Source organism: Ceratotherium simum, chromosome 19 (assembly GCF_057802395.1).
Source record: "Ceratotherium simum simum isolate JZ-2026a chromosome 19, ASM5780239v1, whole genome shotgun sequence".
Taxonomy (NCBI): Eukaryota; Metazoa; Chordata; class Mammalia; order Perissodactyla; family Rhinocerotidae; genus Ceratotherium; species Ceratotherium simum.
The window spans coordinates 35247992-35262500 of NC_141918.1; the positions used below are offsets into that span (position 1 = coordinate 35247992).

The 14509-nt window shown below is 39.7% G+C and overlaps 1 long non-coding RNA gene across 1 annotated transcript; it reads right to left on the minus strand.

The window, feature by feature from the left end:
- Positions 1–511: 511 nt before the first annotated feature.
- On the minus strand, positions 512–8948 carry LOC147914530 (uncharacterized). The gene is made up of 3 exons (XR_015555181.1): positions 8726–8948; positions 1601–1722; positions 512–1460 (listed from the first exon to the last, which is right to left on the minus strand). It is a non-coding gene; the product is annotated as an uncharacterized LOC147914530 (long non-coding RNA).
- Positions 8949–14509: the final 5561 nt, after the last annotated feature.

Here is a 14509-nt window from a genome sequence, read left to right on the forward strand (position 1 = left end):
TGAGATCACCTAAATGAGGGAAAGTAATTTTTTGCATGGCTCATACTTAGGGACTTTAAAGCTGTCACAAAAGACCTACTAAGATTACTGTTAAACTGCCACCAATAGATGGCACCAGTGAGGCAGTAAATCCCTTAATGTAGAGGTGAGCGCTACCTCAGCTGTCAATCCCTGTTGCCCAAGTAAAGCCACTTCGATTAGATGTCTGCTTCCATTACCAATTTAGGTAGTAGAGAATCTATATCAGAGAGAATAACCTCCTGCTCAGCTGACTTCAGACTGACTTTGTTCCTGTGCCAGGTACAACCCCTTTCTAGCTCAAGTACCAATCAATCCAGGCCAAATTAGGAAAAACGCACTCCATTCTCGAATGTACTGCTAACCATGGTGATGGGCAAACCTGGGATTCAGTGACTGGGGACCAATGTCCAGAGTTGAGGCATGTTCAGAGATATGAGAGAACTTGATCTTTAGCCCTTTTGGTGAACCTAAGTGTAGCGTTAGACACCAATAAGAAGTCAATGAGCCAGATTTATTTCCACAGTCATCTCTGACTAACAGGACGAGGATTTTGTACGGCTTTAGAAAATCACTGGTCTTCACTATGTCAGTTGTTTGCCATGATGATACAACAGTTATTTCTCAGTTCATTAGTCTGTAAATGGAGACACATCCAACGAAGATTCAACAGCATCAGACCCTATTTTAAAAATGTTCCTTTGGCTTCATTTTATAGTGTGGTCTCTGTTATCATAAAACAATCACAAGGCACAGGAAGTTCTACCAAGCACTATACGAGAGAATGTTATGATGTTGTTCCTGCCCACTGGGGCTCGTGAGAGAAACCACAGAGCACTTCATCTCTGTAAATGTGATCAGAATACAAACGCTAAATCATTAGAAAATAGAAAACAAGCATCTATGGAAAACTGAGTTGTAGGAATGAATAATATAAGTAAATATAATTATCATAAGATTTTTTTTTAATTAGTGAAATTTTGAAATTTAACCCAGGATAAGGAAAAGAAAAGATTTATAAAGCTATGCTATTCTATACTTTCAGTGGTCCTGAAGTTGCGCTAGAAACACTGCCAGCTAACTAACACATGGCTGCTTTTATAGCAGACTCTTTTAGGCAGGATTGTGTACCAAGCAGCTTTCAAAAACAAAACTATTCCTTTTATTCTTTCTTCTTTTTGGGGAGGGGGCAACTGGTCCTGAGCTACCATCTCTTGCCAATCTTCCTCCTTTTTTCCTTTTTTCTCCCCAAAGCCCCAGTAGATAGTTGTATGTCATAGTTGTACATCCTTCCAGTTGCTCTAAGTGGGAAGCTGCCTCAACATGGCTTGATGAGCGGTGCGTATGTCCGTGCCTGGGATCCGAATCCATGAACCCAGGGCCGCCAAAGCAGAGCATGTGAATTTAACCACTACACCACTGGGTAGGCCCCTTTATTCTTTCTGTAAAGAAGAATAGACAGCCATCAGTGCAGTCTTCTTTGAAAATCAGGAACAGTCTTCATATGTACCAAGGGAAATTACAAGGAAAGCGTGAGGGCACTCCCTCTCCGGAGATCTTCATAAATAGGAAAAATTTTCACCTGTTTTGTATGGCTTTCTCCAAAAGCAGATAATGGCAAAGAAATCCTCTCAAAGTCCTCTTTAGTTCTCTCATTCATGGGTTATTTTCCTTCTGCCTCTTCCCCATCTTGCAGTCAACACCCTTGAGGAAAGGACAATGAGAGAGGATGAAGCAAATAGACTTTGGGATTCCTGATACAATGGTGATAATAGAATAGTTAATAAATATTCAACCCTTTCTATATTCCAAGAGCTACTTAGTACTCTACTTGAGGTTTCAAAAGGAGGCAAAACAATGTTGTAGTCTTTCTGTCTAGACCAAATCAATAGCCAAGTTTATAAAGAACTTTCCATGTGCCAAGTCTTATGCTGAGAATTTTACATGAATGATCTTATTTGATCTCACAACAACCCTGTGAAATAGGCATTTTGTTATTCCCACTTATTATTCCCATTTCTCCCAGATGAGAAAACAGTCTTAGAAAGATTAATTGTCTTGCACAAACTAACAGAATTTGGACATGTTAGAGCTTAGTGTATTAGTTTCCTATGGCAGCTGTAACAAATTATAACAAACTTTATGGCTTAAAACAACACAAATTTTTCTTTTATGGTTCTGGAGGTCAGAAATCTGAAATCAGTCTCAATGGGCTAAAATCAAAGGGTTGGCAGGGTTGGTTCCTTCTGGAGTCTCTGGGGGAGAATCTGTTTCGTTACCTTTTCCAGTATGGACCTTGGTCATGGGCCTGTATCACATCATCTTTTCTCTCCCTGTGCTCATCATATCACCTTCTCCTCTTCTTTATCAAATTTCTTTCTGCCTCCCTCTTATGAGGATACTGTGATTACGTTTAGGTCCTACCTGGATAATCCAGGATAATCTCCCTGTCTCAAGATTCTTAATTTAATTACTCCTGCAAAATCCCTTTTGCCATATAAGGTAGCATTCATAGATTCCAGGAATTAGGGCTTGGATATCTTTGGGGGCCATTATTCATCCTACCACAATTAGAACTCAAACCAGCCCCCGTTTCTTAAGCAGCATAGTATATTCTTTCTAGATGAGTAATTCTTAGCAAGCCAAATGACTGATCTTCAACAAATGAGTGGATATTTCACTTAAATTAAAGAGGGTGAATTCAGTCATTTTTAGCACAATATAGTGGCAAAAGCCCTGGACTTGTAGTCAGGAAATGGAGTTCTTATGATTAACTAGACATGCAAGCTTGGACTAGACCCTGCATCTCTTGGGATCAGGAATAGTAAAGAGGTCTCAACGTGTGTGCCATCTCTGATCAGTAGAAGTGGAGAAGGACTCCATAAATCCCTTCAAGCTTCATGGGAAATGTTGAACCCAACTATCAGTGCCTGCCCTATTTAATCTAGAGTTTCTTTTAACTCTGACTTTCTATGATCAATGACTGTATTATCAATTGCTCCAAAATAAATTACCCTAAAATTTAGTGCATTGAAACAACAAACACTTATTATCTCAAAATTTTTTGGGGTCTGGAATTTGTGAGTGCCTTATTTGGTGCCTCTGATTCAGGGTTCCTCATGAGGTTGCAGTCAAGATGCCAGACAGGGCTTCCATCATCTGAAGACTTGACTGGGTTTAGAGAGTCTGACTCCAAGATGGTTTATTCACATGGCTGTTGGCAAGAGGCCTCAGTTTTTTGCCATGTGGGGGAGAGCCATAGGCTACTTGAGTGTCCTTACTACATGGCGAATGGCTTCCCCTAGAGCAAATAATCCAAGAGAGAGAGTAAGACATATGCCACAAAGTATTTTATGACCTAGCCTTGGAAGTGACATACCACCACTTCTTCTGTGTTCTATCGGTCACACAGACCTAATCTGATACAGTGTGGGAGGGTACTACACCAGGAGTTCGGGCTGAGGCCACCTTAGAAGCTCAATGACCTATATAGACTAGTGTTTCCTCAATAGGACTTTCATGTTGGTGTCTATCCAAAGCCCTCATCAGCATGTAAAACCCATATTTCATAATATTATGTGATGGTTGAGTGGCTTTGTGGTTTTGAAGAAGAGTATTAACATCATAAAACTTACATTTTTAAGAAGATAGCTCTGATGGTAGAACAGAGGGTGAACTAATGTGGGCCCTTACTACTTCCCAGGTGCCCCAGGCCATAATACAAACTTCTAGCTTGGCCTGCAAACCCCACATGTGTCCTCAGCCTCTTCTGTCCATGTGTACTATCTCTAACCACTGTGACATTCTCATCATTCCCTGAACAGGCCAGACTCTCCAGACCATGCATTGAATATCCTTTCCAACTCAAATGCCACACTCTCCGTGAAACCTTGCCCAAGTCCTGAGATAGAGCAAGTAGCTCCTTCTAGAATTTCCATAGCACTTTGTTCATCTCTCTGTTATAGTATTTACCATACTTTCCTTTCAATAATTTGATTAGGTTTCTCTCCCCAAATATTTTGTGTATCCCTTGAGAGCAGGGACCAAGACCTCACACTATGACTAGGATATCAGAACAATCAACAGATGTTTTTTGAATTAATGAATAGACTTCTTTCAATAAGTCATATTTCCAATACACTTAGTGAACACCAACTGAGTGGCAGGCATTCTGCTAGGTCCTAAGTCATACATTAGTGATCAGGATGGGCAGGTCCCTGCCCTTGGGAGGCAGGGAGAGGATCCTCAGACGGTGCTTTTGCCAATGACTGTGTCCTTGTTCCCTCTCTTCCCCACTGCATTTTCTGTTTTCCTATTTTCTTTTTGCCTCTTTCCAATTTTCCTTCACCTTCTGACTCTTCTCTAAGCACGCCATTACACATATGAGGATTGCTTAGTCTCTCTGACAAATATCATGGCCAAACAGTGGGTGATTCCAGCTCCAGATCCGGGTCCAGGTCACGATCTCTACGCTGCCTGCAAAGCCACACGTACATGAAGATCTGTTCCTGTTTCCCAACTACCAACCTAGAAAATGTTAAAGGATAAAATAAGCTTTCCCATGGCTGTATGGATCAAAATTGTTATCTTGTCCTGTCTTCACTGTCTCAAGTGAGTTGAATGCTCAAAAAAAAATTTTTTTTAATGTTGGTTAGAGTAACATCTGTTGTGTTAGTGGAGATGATATCACTACATAGACTATGAACTCCCTGACAGCAGACAATTTTGTCTCTTCTTTCCCTTCTCTATTCATAGCTTCTAGAATATTGTCTGGCATATAGTATGTGCTCACTGAACATCTGTTAAATGCATTCCTCAAAGCTATGAATTCTTTTCATGCCAAGTTTAGAAATGACATGTTCTTTTTCCCATTGCAAACGGCTACGTGGGCTCAGACAAGTCACTGGCTCTAAGTCTGAGCTTTTCCTATCAAACAGGAACATCATGGGCAGGTCCAGTTGCATAGTGGTTAAGTTTGTGTGCTCCACTTCTGCAGCCCCGGCTTCACAGGTTTGGATCCTGGGCGTAGACCGACGCACCGCTCACCAAGCTGTGCTGTGGTGGCATCCCATATAAAGTAGAGGAAGATGGGCATGGATGTTAACCCAGGGCCACTCTTCCTCAGCAAAAAGAGGAGGACTGGCAATGGATGTAAGCTCAGGGTTAATCTTCCTCACACACAGAAAACAGGAACATCAATTGTTACCTCTGTTGTGCAGGGATGTTTTGAGTATTAGAGAAAATGCATGGAAAGCGTATAGTTCATTGTCTTTCCAGAATATAAACTGAATAAATAGTTTGATGCTGGGTCCAGAATCCATCTGATAATCTTATTTCTCTGAACAAGTAGGTTTGAAAAATGCCTATGTCTGATTGTCCATAATACACAAATGGTCTGGCTTTCTTAAAAGTCAAGCCCTTGATGACTTTTTGAAAGACAGGACATGCTGAATCAATATTGATTCAGTACCAATAATGTACCTGTTATTATGTTAAGTGCTAGAAATACAAAGAAAAACTAAAATACTGCCCTTTACCTAAAGACCTTTATGCTCAGATAAGGAAAATAGACAATATAATGAAAAATTACAAAACAATGTGAGGTGCGCTAAGATTGAGATAGGCAAAGGGAGCATTTAAGAAGTGCACCCAACGCAGCCCGGGAGGGGAGAAGATTAGGAGAAATTTTCCAGATGTTAGTTACAAAGGAGTTAGACAGAGAGATGAACTTAGCCAGAGAGGGGAAGGGAGGTGGGAGGTTGTTCTGAGTGGAAGAAGCAGCCTGAGCAAAAGAACAGAGAACAGAAATGACATGGTCAATTAAGAGAGTGCAGGTGATGCGTTCTGACTGGGACATGGGATGAGAAACAAAATCAGGTCAAGAGCTGAGCTGTGCAGTGAGGAGCAGAAGTCAGATCTGAGAGAACTTTGTATATCATGTTATGGATTTTGGACCACGTCCTTATGGTTTATGGGGAGCCTGTGAATAATTTTAAGCTGATAAACTGATAAATTGGACTTCATCAAAATTTCAAACATTTTTACCTCAACAAAATTTAAAAACATTTGTACTTTATTTTTGAAAATAAAAAGGCAAGCCACAAACTGGAAGTAAATATTTGCAAATCATGTCTTTGATATAGGACTTGTACCCAGAATATATAAAGAACACTTACAACTAATAATAAGAAGATAAACATCCCAATTTAAAAACGGGCAAAAGATTTTAAGTCATGGCACCAAAGAAGGAATACAAATGGTTGATTAAGCACACGAAAAGATGTTAAACATCATTTGTAATAAGAAAAAAGCAATTTAAAACAAAGCCACAATGGCATGCCACTCTACACCTCTAGATTTGCTATAATCAAAAAGACAGACAATACCAAGTATTGGTGAGGATATGGAGAAATGGGAACCCTCATATGTTGTTGGGAATGTAAAATGGCACAGCTACTTTGGAATACGTTGGATAGTTTCTTAAAAATTTAAACATAAACTTCCTACACAATAAAGCAGTTCAATTCTCAGCATTCAATGCAAGAGAAGTGAAAACCTATGTCCATACAAAGACAGGTAGGTGAATGTTCGTAGCAGCATTGTTCACGATGGCCAAAAATTGGAAACAATTTAAATGTCCATCAACTGGTAAATGGATTTTTAAAATGTAGCATATCCATAAAATGGAATATTATTCAGCAATCAAAGGATAGCTCAACTCACACATGCTACAACATAGATGAAGCCCCAAAAATAGAAGTCAGACACAAGAGGCATAATTACTGTATAATTTATTTATAGGAAATGTCTAGAAAAAGCAAATTTATAGAGAGAAAATGCAAATCAGTGGTTATGTAGAGCTGGAGGTGGAAGCAGGATGAACTGTAAACGGGTAAAAGGGAAATTTAGGGGTGATGGAATGTTCTAAAACTGAAATATGGTAAAGGTTGCATTACTCTATAAATTTCTTAAAAATCTTTGAATTGTTTGCTTAAAATGGGTGAATGTTATGGTATGTAAATTATACTCTCATAAAGCTGTTTTAAAAAAATAATTACATTGGAAGGTATTTGGTCATAAACTACTTAGTAAGCAAGAAGTCTGCTTATTATAAAGATATCCTCAGGATTTAAAAACTCTGACCTACTTTTTTAGTCCATTTTCCTCTGGTCCCAATCAAGGTAATAGAAAATTAATTTAGTTCAATTCCCCTAAACATGAACACATCTTAAACATGGAAGCAAGAACAAAAACGTGAGTCAGCTCTCACATGACCCAAACTTGTTAGTCCATCTCCAAAAATGAGTCGTGAAGGCAATTTTTCCCTTGCTTATGAAAATGTTTGAGGAAAAACTATGTGCTTGGTTTAGCATAATTGACCACAATAATTGCAGTGCATGTGAATTTATGTTGTATTTATAAGACTGCTAGATTTGGTAGTGGGGGCTGGGAGGAGTCGATGCTTGAAATCTAAGTCTTTAATCCACAGAAAGTTATGCTTTTTTTTTTATGGTCCAAACTGGCAATTATGGGTTGTAGAAGTATTTGTGCCTGTTCAGATATTCCACAACCAAGAATTTGAAGATGTCCATTTTCTAAGTAAATCCAGTGCTGAGGAAAAGTGTGAAATTGTCAAATCTGAGAGCTGTGTCTATTTTTATGATTCGTCACATTTCTAGTAATAGGATAAAGACAAGCTCATCTTTTAAGAGAGACCAAATCTGTCCAAAAGTTACTGAGGAAGAATGTGTTATGGGAGGAAACAAAAAGTTGTACTTATAATTTGGACTCCATCACTAAATCATAAATGATGGTCCCAGAGCAGCTGTTAGATTATATGTGGGTCACCAAGTTGATTTCGAACCAATAATAATAGCACAAAGACCCCATGTGGTCCCACAGAGCAACAGAGTGATCACATCTTTTAGGCAACTGCTGCTTAAACTGTTAATTTTGCCATTTAGTCAAAATCAGTAAAGCACCAAAGCCATTATTTCAATCCAGATTAGGATCACAGGATCAAGTCCATAAAGGCATTTACTGTGCTGGGCATAATCTATACATTACAATATCAAGGTTAAAAAGAGCAGCTTTCAAGTTTGATACCCTACAGTCATTTTGAGACAAGATCATTTCAATTAAGCTTATTTGAGAGATTATAGTGAAAGCAGGTAGTCCTTAAATATGATAACTTCCTATATGCCAAACATTTTATTTTGTTTCTGTTCCTCCAAGTAGGCAACGAGCATAAAGAAAAGAGGAGGGTTTAACCACACATCTAGATCACCTAGTAGCTGTGCCTAGTATCTGTGGTAATGTTGGAAAAGTAGAATTTTGCTCCCTTAATTAATGGTAAGAAGAGCCATGAGAGTATCAAAGCTCCACATTTCTGGACCTTTTCCTCGAATCCAGAACCACAACTGAGAAACTAAAGAAGCTTGGCTCACATTTTAGATGGCAACACTCCAAACCCACAGAAAGTTTGTCAGAACCTAAGTTCAGCTATTATCCCATCCCATCTGCAACCAATAAAGTCAGCTCCTATTGGCACCAGGACATTCTGACCTACCTATGACCCGGAACTAGTCACTGCTCAGGCAGGAAGCGGATCAGAGGCACCTGGCTGAGCCAAGCTTTGCTTCACAGGGTTTAACCCATGGCACCATTACCTACTCTTCTTTCAGGGTTTAAGATATTGTACACTGACCTTTGGGAGCGGCTCTTCCGCTAACCGGGAGCTCATCTGCTTGAATCTTGACTTCCTGAGACTTTTAAATTCTTGTCACAGCATGCATTTTTAATGCTTTCCTGATGTATTTGGACCTCTAACCTCTCACTTCTTATAGTCTCTCATAACTCTACATCCCTCTACTGTTTCCCAGACTCCCCATGCCCGGCATTTGCTCAGTGATCACATACTCTGTAGCTGCCTCTGGACCTAGCCTAGTCATGACACGGTGGAACGGGAACTATAGTCACTGCAATAAGGCATTGAATTGTCATATTGCGCCATGGCCCTCCATACTGCCGGTTGTAATTTGGCAATATGAGGCTTCTAACCTAAATTCACGAGTTCCCTTTTCTCGATTTAACAAACATTTGTTAAAGTCCTACTCTCTGCCAGGTGTTCTGTGAAAATTACTACCTACACCCAACTCCCCAAATCCACACCATTCCTCACCCTCACCCAAGATTTTTCTGGTTTCAAACTGGACCTGAGGAGGAGTTAGTAATAAGGGAAGCAGCTGACCCTGAATGCTTTACTCTCTGAAGCGTGAACTCAAAGTTTTCTCTGACTTATGAATCAGTTATGATGACAACATCCTTTGAAGTTATTTTCCTTGAAATGTTAGTAAGAGGCATTTCCCAACCTCCTCACAGGGGTGTTGTGTAAATTAGTGCTGCTTCTGGAGTATTTCAAAGGAAGTATAAATGCATAAAGTCTATCAGATTCTCTCTCCATGATGTTTACTTCCAAAGCATCTAGACCAGCACTGTCCAATAGAAATAGAATGTGAGCTACATATGTAATTTTTAATTTTGTAGTAGCATTATTTGATAATGTAAAAAGAAACAGGTGAAATAAATTTTGATAATATATTTTTATTTAACCCTTTATATCCAAAATATTATCATTTCAACTAAAGTCTTTAAAATCTTGTATTTTATACTTAAGTACATCTCAGTTCAGATGAGCCACATTTCAAGCACTCAGTAGCCACATGTGGCTAGCGGCTCCCAAAATGAACAGCACGAGTCTAGTTACTCAGCGGAAAGCCATCCAGAACTAAGCTATAGACTCAGAACAATTCATTTGAATTGTTAAGCTTTTGGAATTGACTGAATTTTGTCCAATCGCCATGATATTAGATCTTGCTTAAAGGTAAGCTATAGGTCGGAAATAATGTTTTTGACTTGTCAAAGCTTACGAAATTACAAAATTGATGCACTTGATCCAATGGCTTGCTTAGAACCTGTCTAAATGTGAAAGGCTTTCCATTACTGGCCTGGCCGGGAAAATGTAAGATATCACAGTTAACTGAGTAAGGATTTTGATACTAGTCTAGTCCACCTTTTGAATTGAGCTCTCTCAAAGGCACCAAAATGATTTATGCTGAGAATTTTTGTATCAGCATCAGAAAACGAGTTAACAAGGCTATTCAAGTTAGACTCCACCCTCTGCATATCTTGTGGTATGTCTGGTGGCACTGTGCCCTTGGCAAAGGTCAGAGACACAGACATGGAGCCTGAAGGACTGGTCAACAATCTCACTATAATTAACTTTGCAGACATGAAGTTCCTGACTCCGAAAAGAGAAGGCTTCCTCCATTGAGAAAGAGTATCTAGTCTCTTCCTCTGTGAGAATGTTTTGCTTCAATGTAAACAAAAAGTTGAAAAATGAGGTGCAAAAATGCCCTCTTCAGAGTAAACAACCAAACCAGTTAGGATATGATTTTCCTGGAATGTGTTTTGAATTCCAAAGGCAGGCACACACTTGTCAAAGAACAGGCCGTCCTTCTGATGGACATAGCCTCAAGACTTAGTTGGATACATTCATGTGTTAAATTCCACAAATCCAAATCTATGTTTACATATTTCATAATGTTTTTATATATATTCAGATATTTTCTGAATCTTAATGAAGGAAAAAGCAAGCCATAGCAAGTAGTTGTTTTAAAGAACAACTTGGTTCTGAGGACCATCAGAACCAAAAAAATCTTTTTTGTTTTTCCCTTTTTAACGACAGAGATCCAACATTTTGACTAAAGAAAGAAAAGTTTCCCAGACTACTTGAGTATGTTAGCACAATCACAGTAGGGTGTGGTTGATTAAGCTACTAAACATCCAGCCAGGTAGGAATATATCTCCTGCTCCTGATATTTCCATCTGGAAAGGCTTCCACTAATCTTACCCTTTGAGCTTCTTGCAAGGCTGGGACTAGGGTGAGGCTGATGTACACCTCAGGAACAAAATTTAGGGAGGTACCAAAACTCAATAATCAAGAAAAATAAAAATTTAATGCAATATTTTTAAAACTCAAAATGAATGCAAAAAAAAAAGCCTATGATGAACAAAATATCAAAATTTTACATAATGACAAAATCTGACCCACCATGAACACAGCCCTGCCTGATTTGCTCCACCCTAGTCTCGGCCCTGTTCAGCCTCCTGCCTTCGGAGGAAGAGTGAGTGTTCTGTTGGTGAGTTTAAGAGAAGGAACTGAGAATGCTCTTGCTTCAAAATCTGCCAGCCTGCCCTGCTCCTCTATGCTGTCAGTGTTCCCTGGGTGGGCACCTATGAGCGAGGGCCTGCAGCTGGCCAGAGCTGAAGTATTTGCAGGCCCACCTCCCTGACAGACCAAGCCTCAGGTCCCACAGCAGCTGAGGTGATAAGGATAATATTTGGCTCTCCAACTGCCTGACTTTTGTGGTTGTGTATCTCTCTTAATAGATTCTGAACTTAAGCATGGGAAAAGGGGTGGTTGGCACTGATTCCTCTAAAATCCAAACACAGAATATCAGGTCTCCTGCACATTCTTCTCCTAGCCCTGGTCTCATGGTAGACAGATGATGTGCCTCAGTCACTCTTTCTTATTGGTTCTTAGGATAATCAGGGTAGGGCCATTCAAATGTTAATTATCTTAAGTCCACCTGAAACAAACTAAAAGTAGTCTTCAACATATTTTATGTCATTTTGGGTTTGCTTCTGTTTCTTTCTGTAGATGGTATTTGAAAGAAGAATTAGGTATATTTTAGTTAGACTCTAAGTGTTCTTAGGTCCAGTTCTCAAGAGCCTCAGAGAGAGTCCATCACCACCATTATCACCATTCATTGACTTCCAGAACATAACATGATATGAATTGCATCCAACTCTCTCTGTCTTCAATTGGTTTGTTGTCTGAGATAGGTCAAACCAACACATAAATGGCAGTAAAGTAAATAAAAACAGAATAAATATTGAATAGTTAAGGGCAAAGAAATATCTTCTTAATAAAGAGAATGAATTCCATTGCTACACTTACTGGTTTGAATCATTATTATCAAAAGTAGAAATAAGATAGAGACTGTAACAGTGGCATTCCCAGAGAAGAAGTTCATAGTTCAAGAATGGTATTATAAAATTAAGAAAATAAAATTTACTTGAAATCATGGTTATGTTTCTGAGAATTTTGAGGCCAATGAGAGGCAGAAAGGGGCGGGTGGGGAGTATCCCTAACAGAGAGGAGAGAGAATGACGTGTGGCCAAGTAGGTGGAGGGTAGGAAGGTACTGTCAGAAAACATGTGTCAGACTCCAGAAATTATTGATAACAAAGATCATAGCTTCCTTTATCCATGGTCAGTCAATTGCTTTCACAAGCACCCCCTAACCCCACACCAAAAATCTTCATCATCTACTTGCTAACGCCTGGAATTCCTTTATCTTGGAATAAAGGCATTTATAGCAAGTGGGATTAAGAATAATTAATTCAGGGGCTGGCCTGGTGGTGTAGCAGTTAAGTTTGAGTCCTCCGCTTTGGTGGCCTGGAGTTCACGGGTTTGGATCCTGGATACGGACCTACATACCACTCATCAAGTCATGCTGTGGCAGCGTCCCACATACAGAATAGAGGAAGACTGGTTCAGATGTTAGCTCAGGGACAATCTTCCTCGCCAAAAAAAAAGAGAATCATTAATTCAAATATATATTGAGATCACAAATGGAACTCAATCACACTAAAATGTAATCAATCAGTCATTAAACTCTTCTCTTTCTAATGAGGCAAGGATTGAAATGTTAAGATGGAGGCACATGTGTTTTACTTATATTTGTATCCTCAGTACCTACCACAGCACTGGGAATTAGCATGTGTTCAGTAAATATTTGTTGCATGAATGAATGAATGAACGGAAATAGGCAAGAAAGAGAGAGAGGGCTGAAAGATGATGAAAAAGCAGACAAGCAAGAGAGCAAATGCAAGTACACACTCGTGTGAGAGAGAGCATGGGCAACGTTGGCAGGTGCTGGAATAGATGCTTTATCTATGTTTTCTCATTCAATTTTCACAATAATCATTTGCATTAACCATTAAAGAATGTGTTCATCTGCTCATAACAGAAAACCCAACAAACTGTAGCCTAAAAAAATAGGGGTTAGGGGCCGGCCCTATGGCTTAGCAGTTAAGTGCGCATACACTGCTATTGGCGGCTCAGGTTTGGATCCCAGGCGCGCACCGACGCACCGCTTCTCCAGCCATGCTGAGTCCGAGTCCCACAGCAACTAGAAGGATGTGCAACTATGACATACAACTATCTACTGTGGCTTTGGGGGAAAAAAATAAAAAATAAATAAATAAAATAAATAAACCTTTGTTAAAAAAAAAAAAACCTGTAATTTAAAAAAATAATAATAAGGGTTATTTTTCTCACATAATAAGGTATATGGAGGCAGGTGGATGCTGGTATTGATTAAGTGGCTCAACAAGGCCAAGGCTGTCATCTCTATGAGTCTCTTGGCCCCAGGATGGCTGCTACAGCTCCCTACATCAGGTCCATAGAGGGAAAAATGGGGAAGAGGAGAGCCCTAGAGAATCCTCATAGACTTCCACTTCAAACTCATTGATTAGAAATTTGTCATCTTGTCCCATTTTGTGCAAAAAGATTTTAGGAAAATAAAGTATTTTTCCGGGCAGCTTGACATTCTGGATGAAATTTAGAGATTGTTGGTAATGAAAAAAGAATTGGAATGGATTTTGGGTAGGCAACTGTATTAGTTTTCTATTGCTACTATAACAAATTACCACAACTTAGCAGCTCAAAACAACAAACATTTATTATATCTCAGTGTCCATGGGTCAGGAGTTTGGGTATGGCTTAGCTGGGTTCTCCGCTCAGGGTCTCATAATTAAGGTGTCAGATGGGCCGTGTTCCTTTCTGAAGCTCAGGGTCCTCTTCCAAGCTCACGTGGTTGTTGGCAGAATGCTGCTGTGTCACTGAGGCCCTCGGGTGCTTTAAGCTGCCCACAGTGCCTCTCCATTCTGTTCACATTGTAGCAGCTTGCTCCTTCAAGATCAGCTAGAGAGTCTCTCTTTCCAGTCAGCTATGACGGAGTCTCATGTATTGAAACACAATCACAAGAGTGACAACCCATCACTTTTGTCACATTCTGTCGGTCAGAAGCAAGTCGCACTCAAGGGGAGGGGATCATACAAGGGCAGGGATCATCAAAGTCACCCTAAGATCTGTCTGCCACAGCAACTGACAGTGTTATAGAGAAACCAAAAGGGGAGTCAGTGAAGCTTAAAAGTCCACTCAGGTCATACAACAAGAAAAGGGGCAGTTCCAGGGTGAAACCTGGTCCTGCCTGAGGACTCCACACATGTCCCACTAGGTCAACATTTTCTAAAACATCTTCTGTAGAACTCCACTCCTACAAGATGATATTTGATGTAGTAGGGAATTTGGTATTCAGATAGGTTTACAGAATGCTGGAATAACTAAAGTTAAACAGATT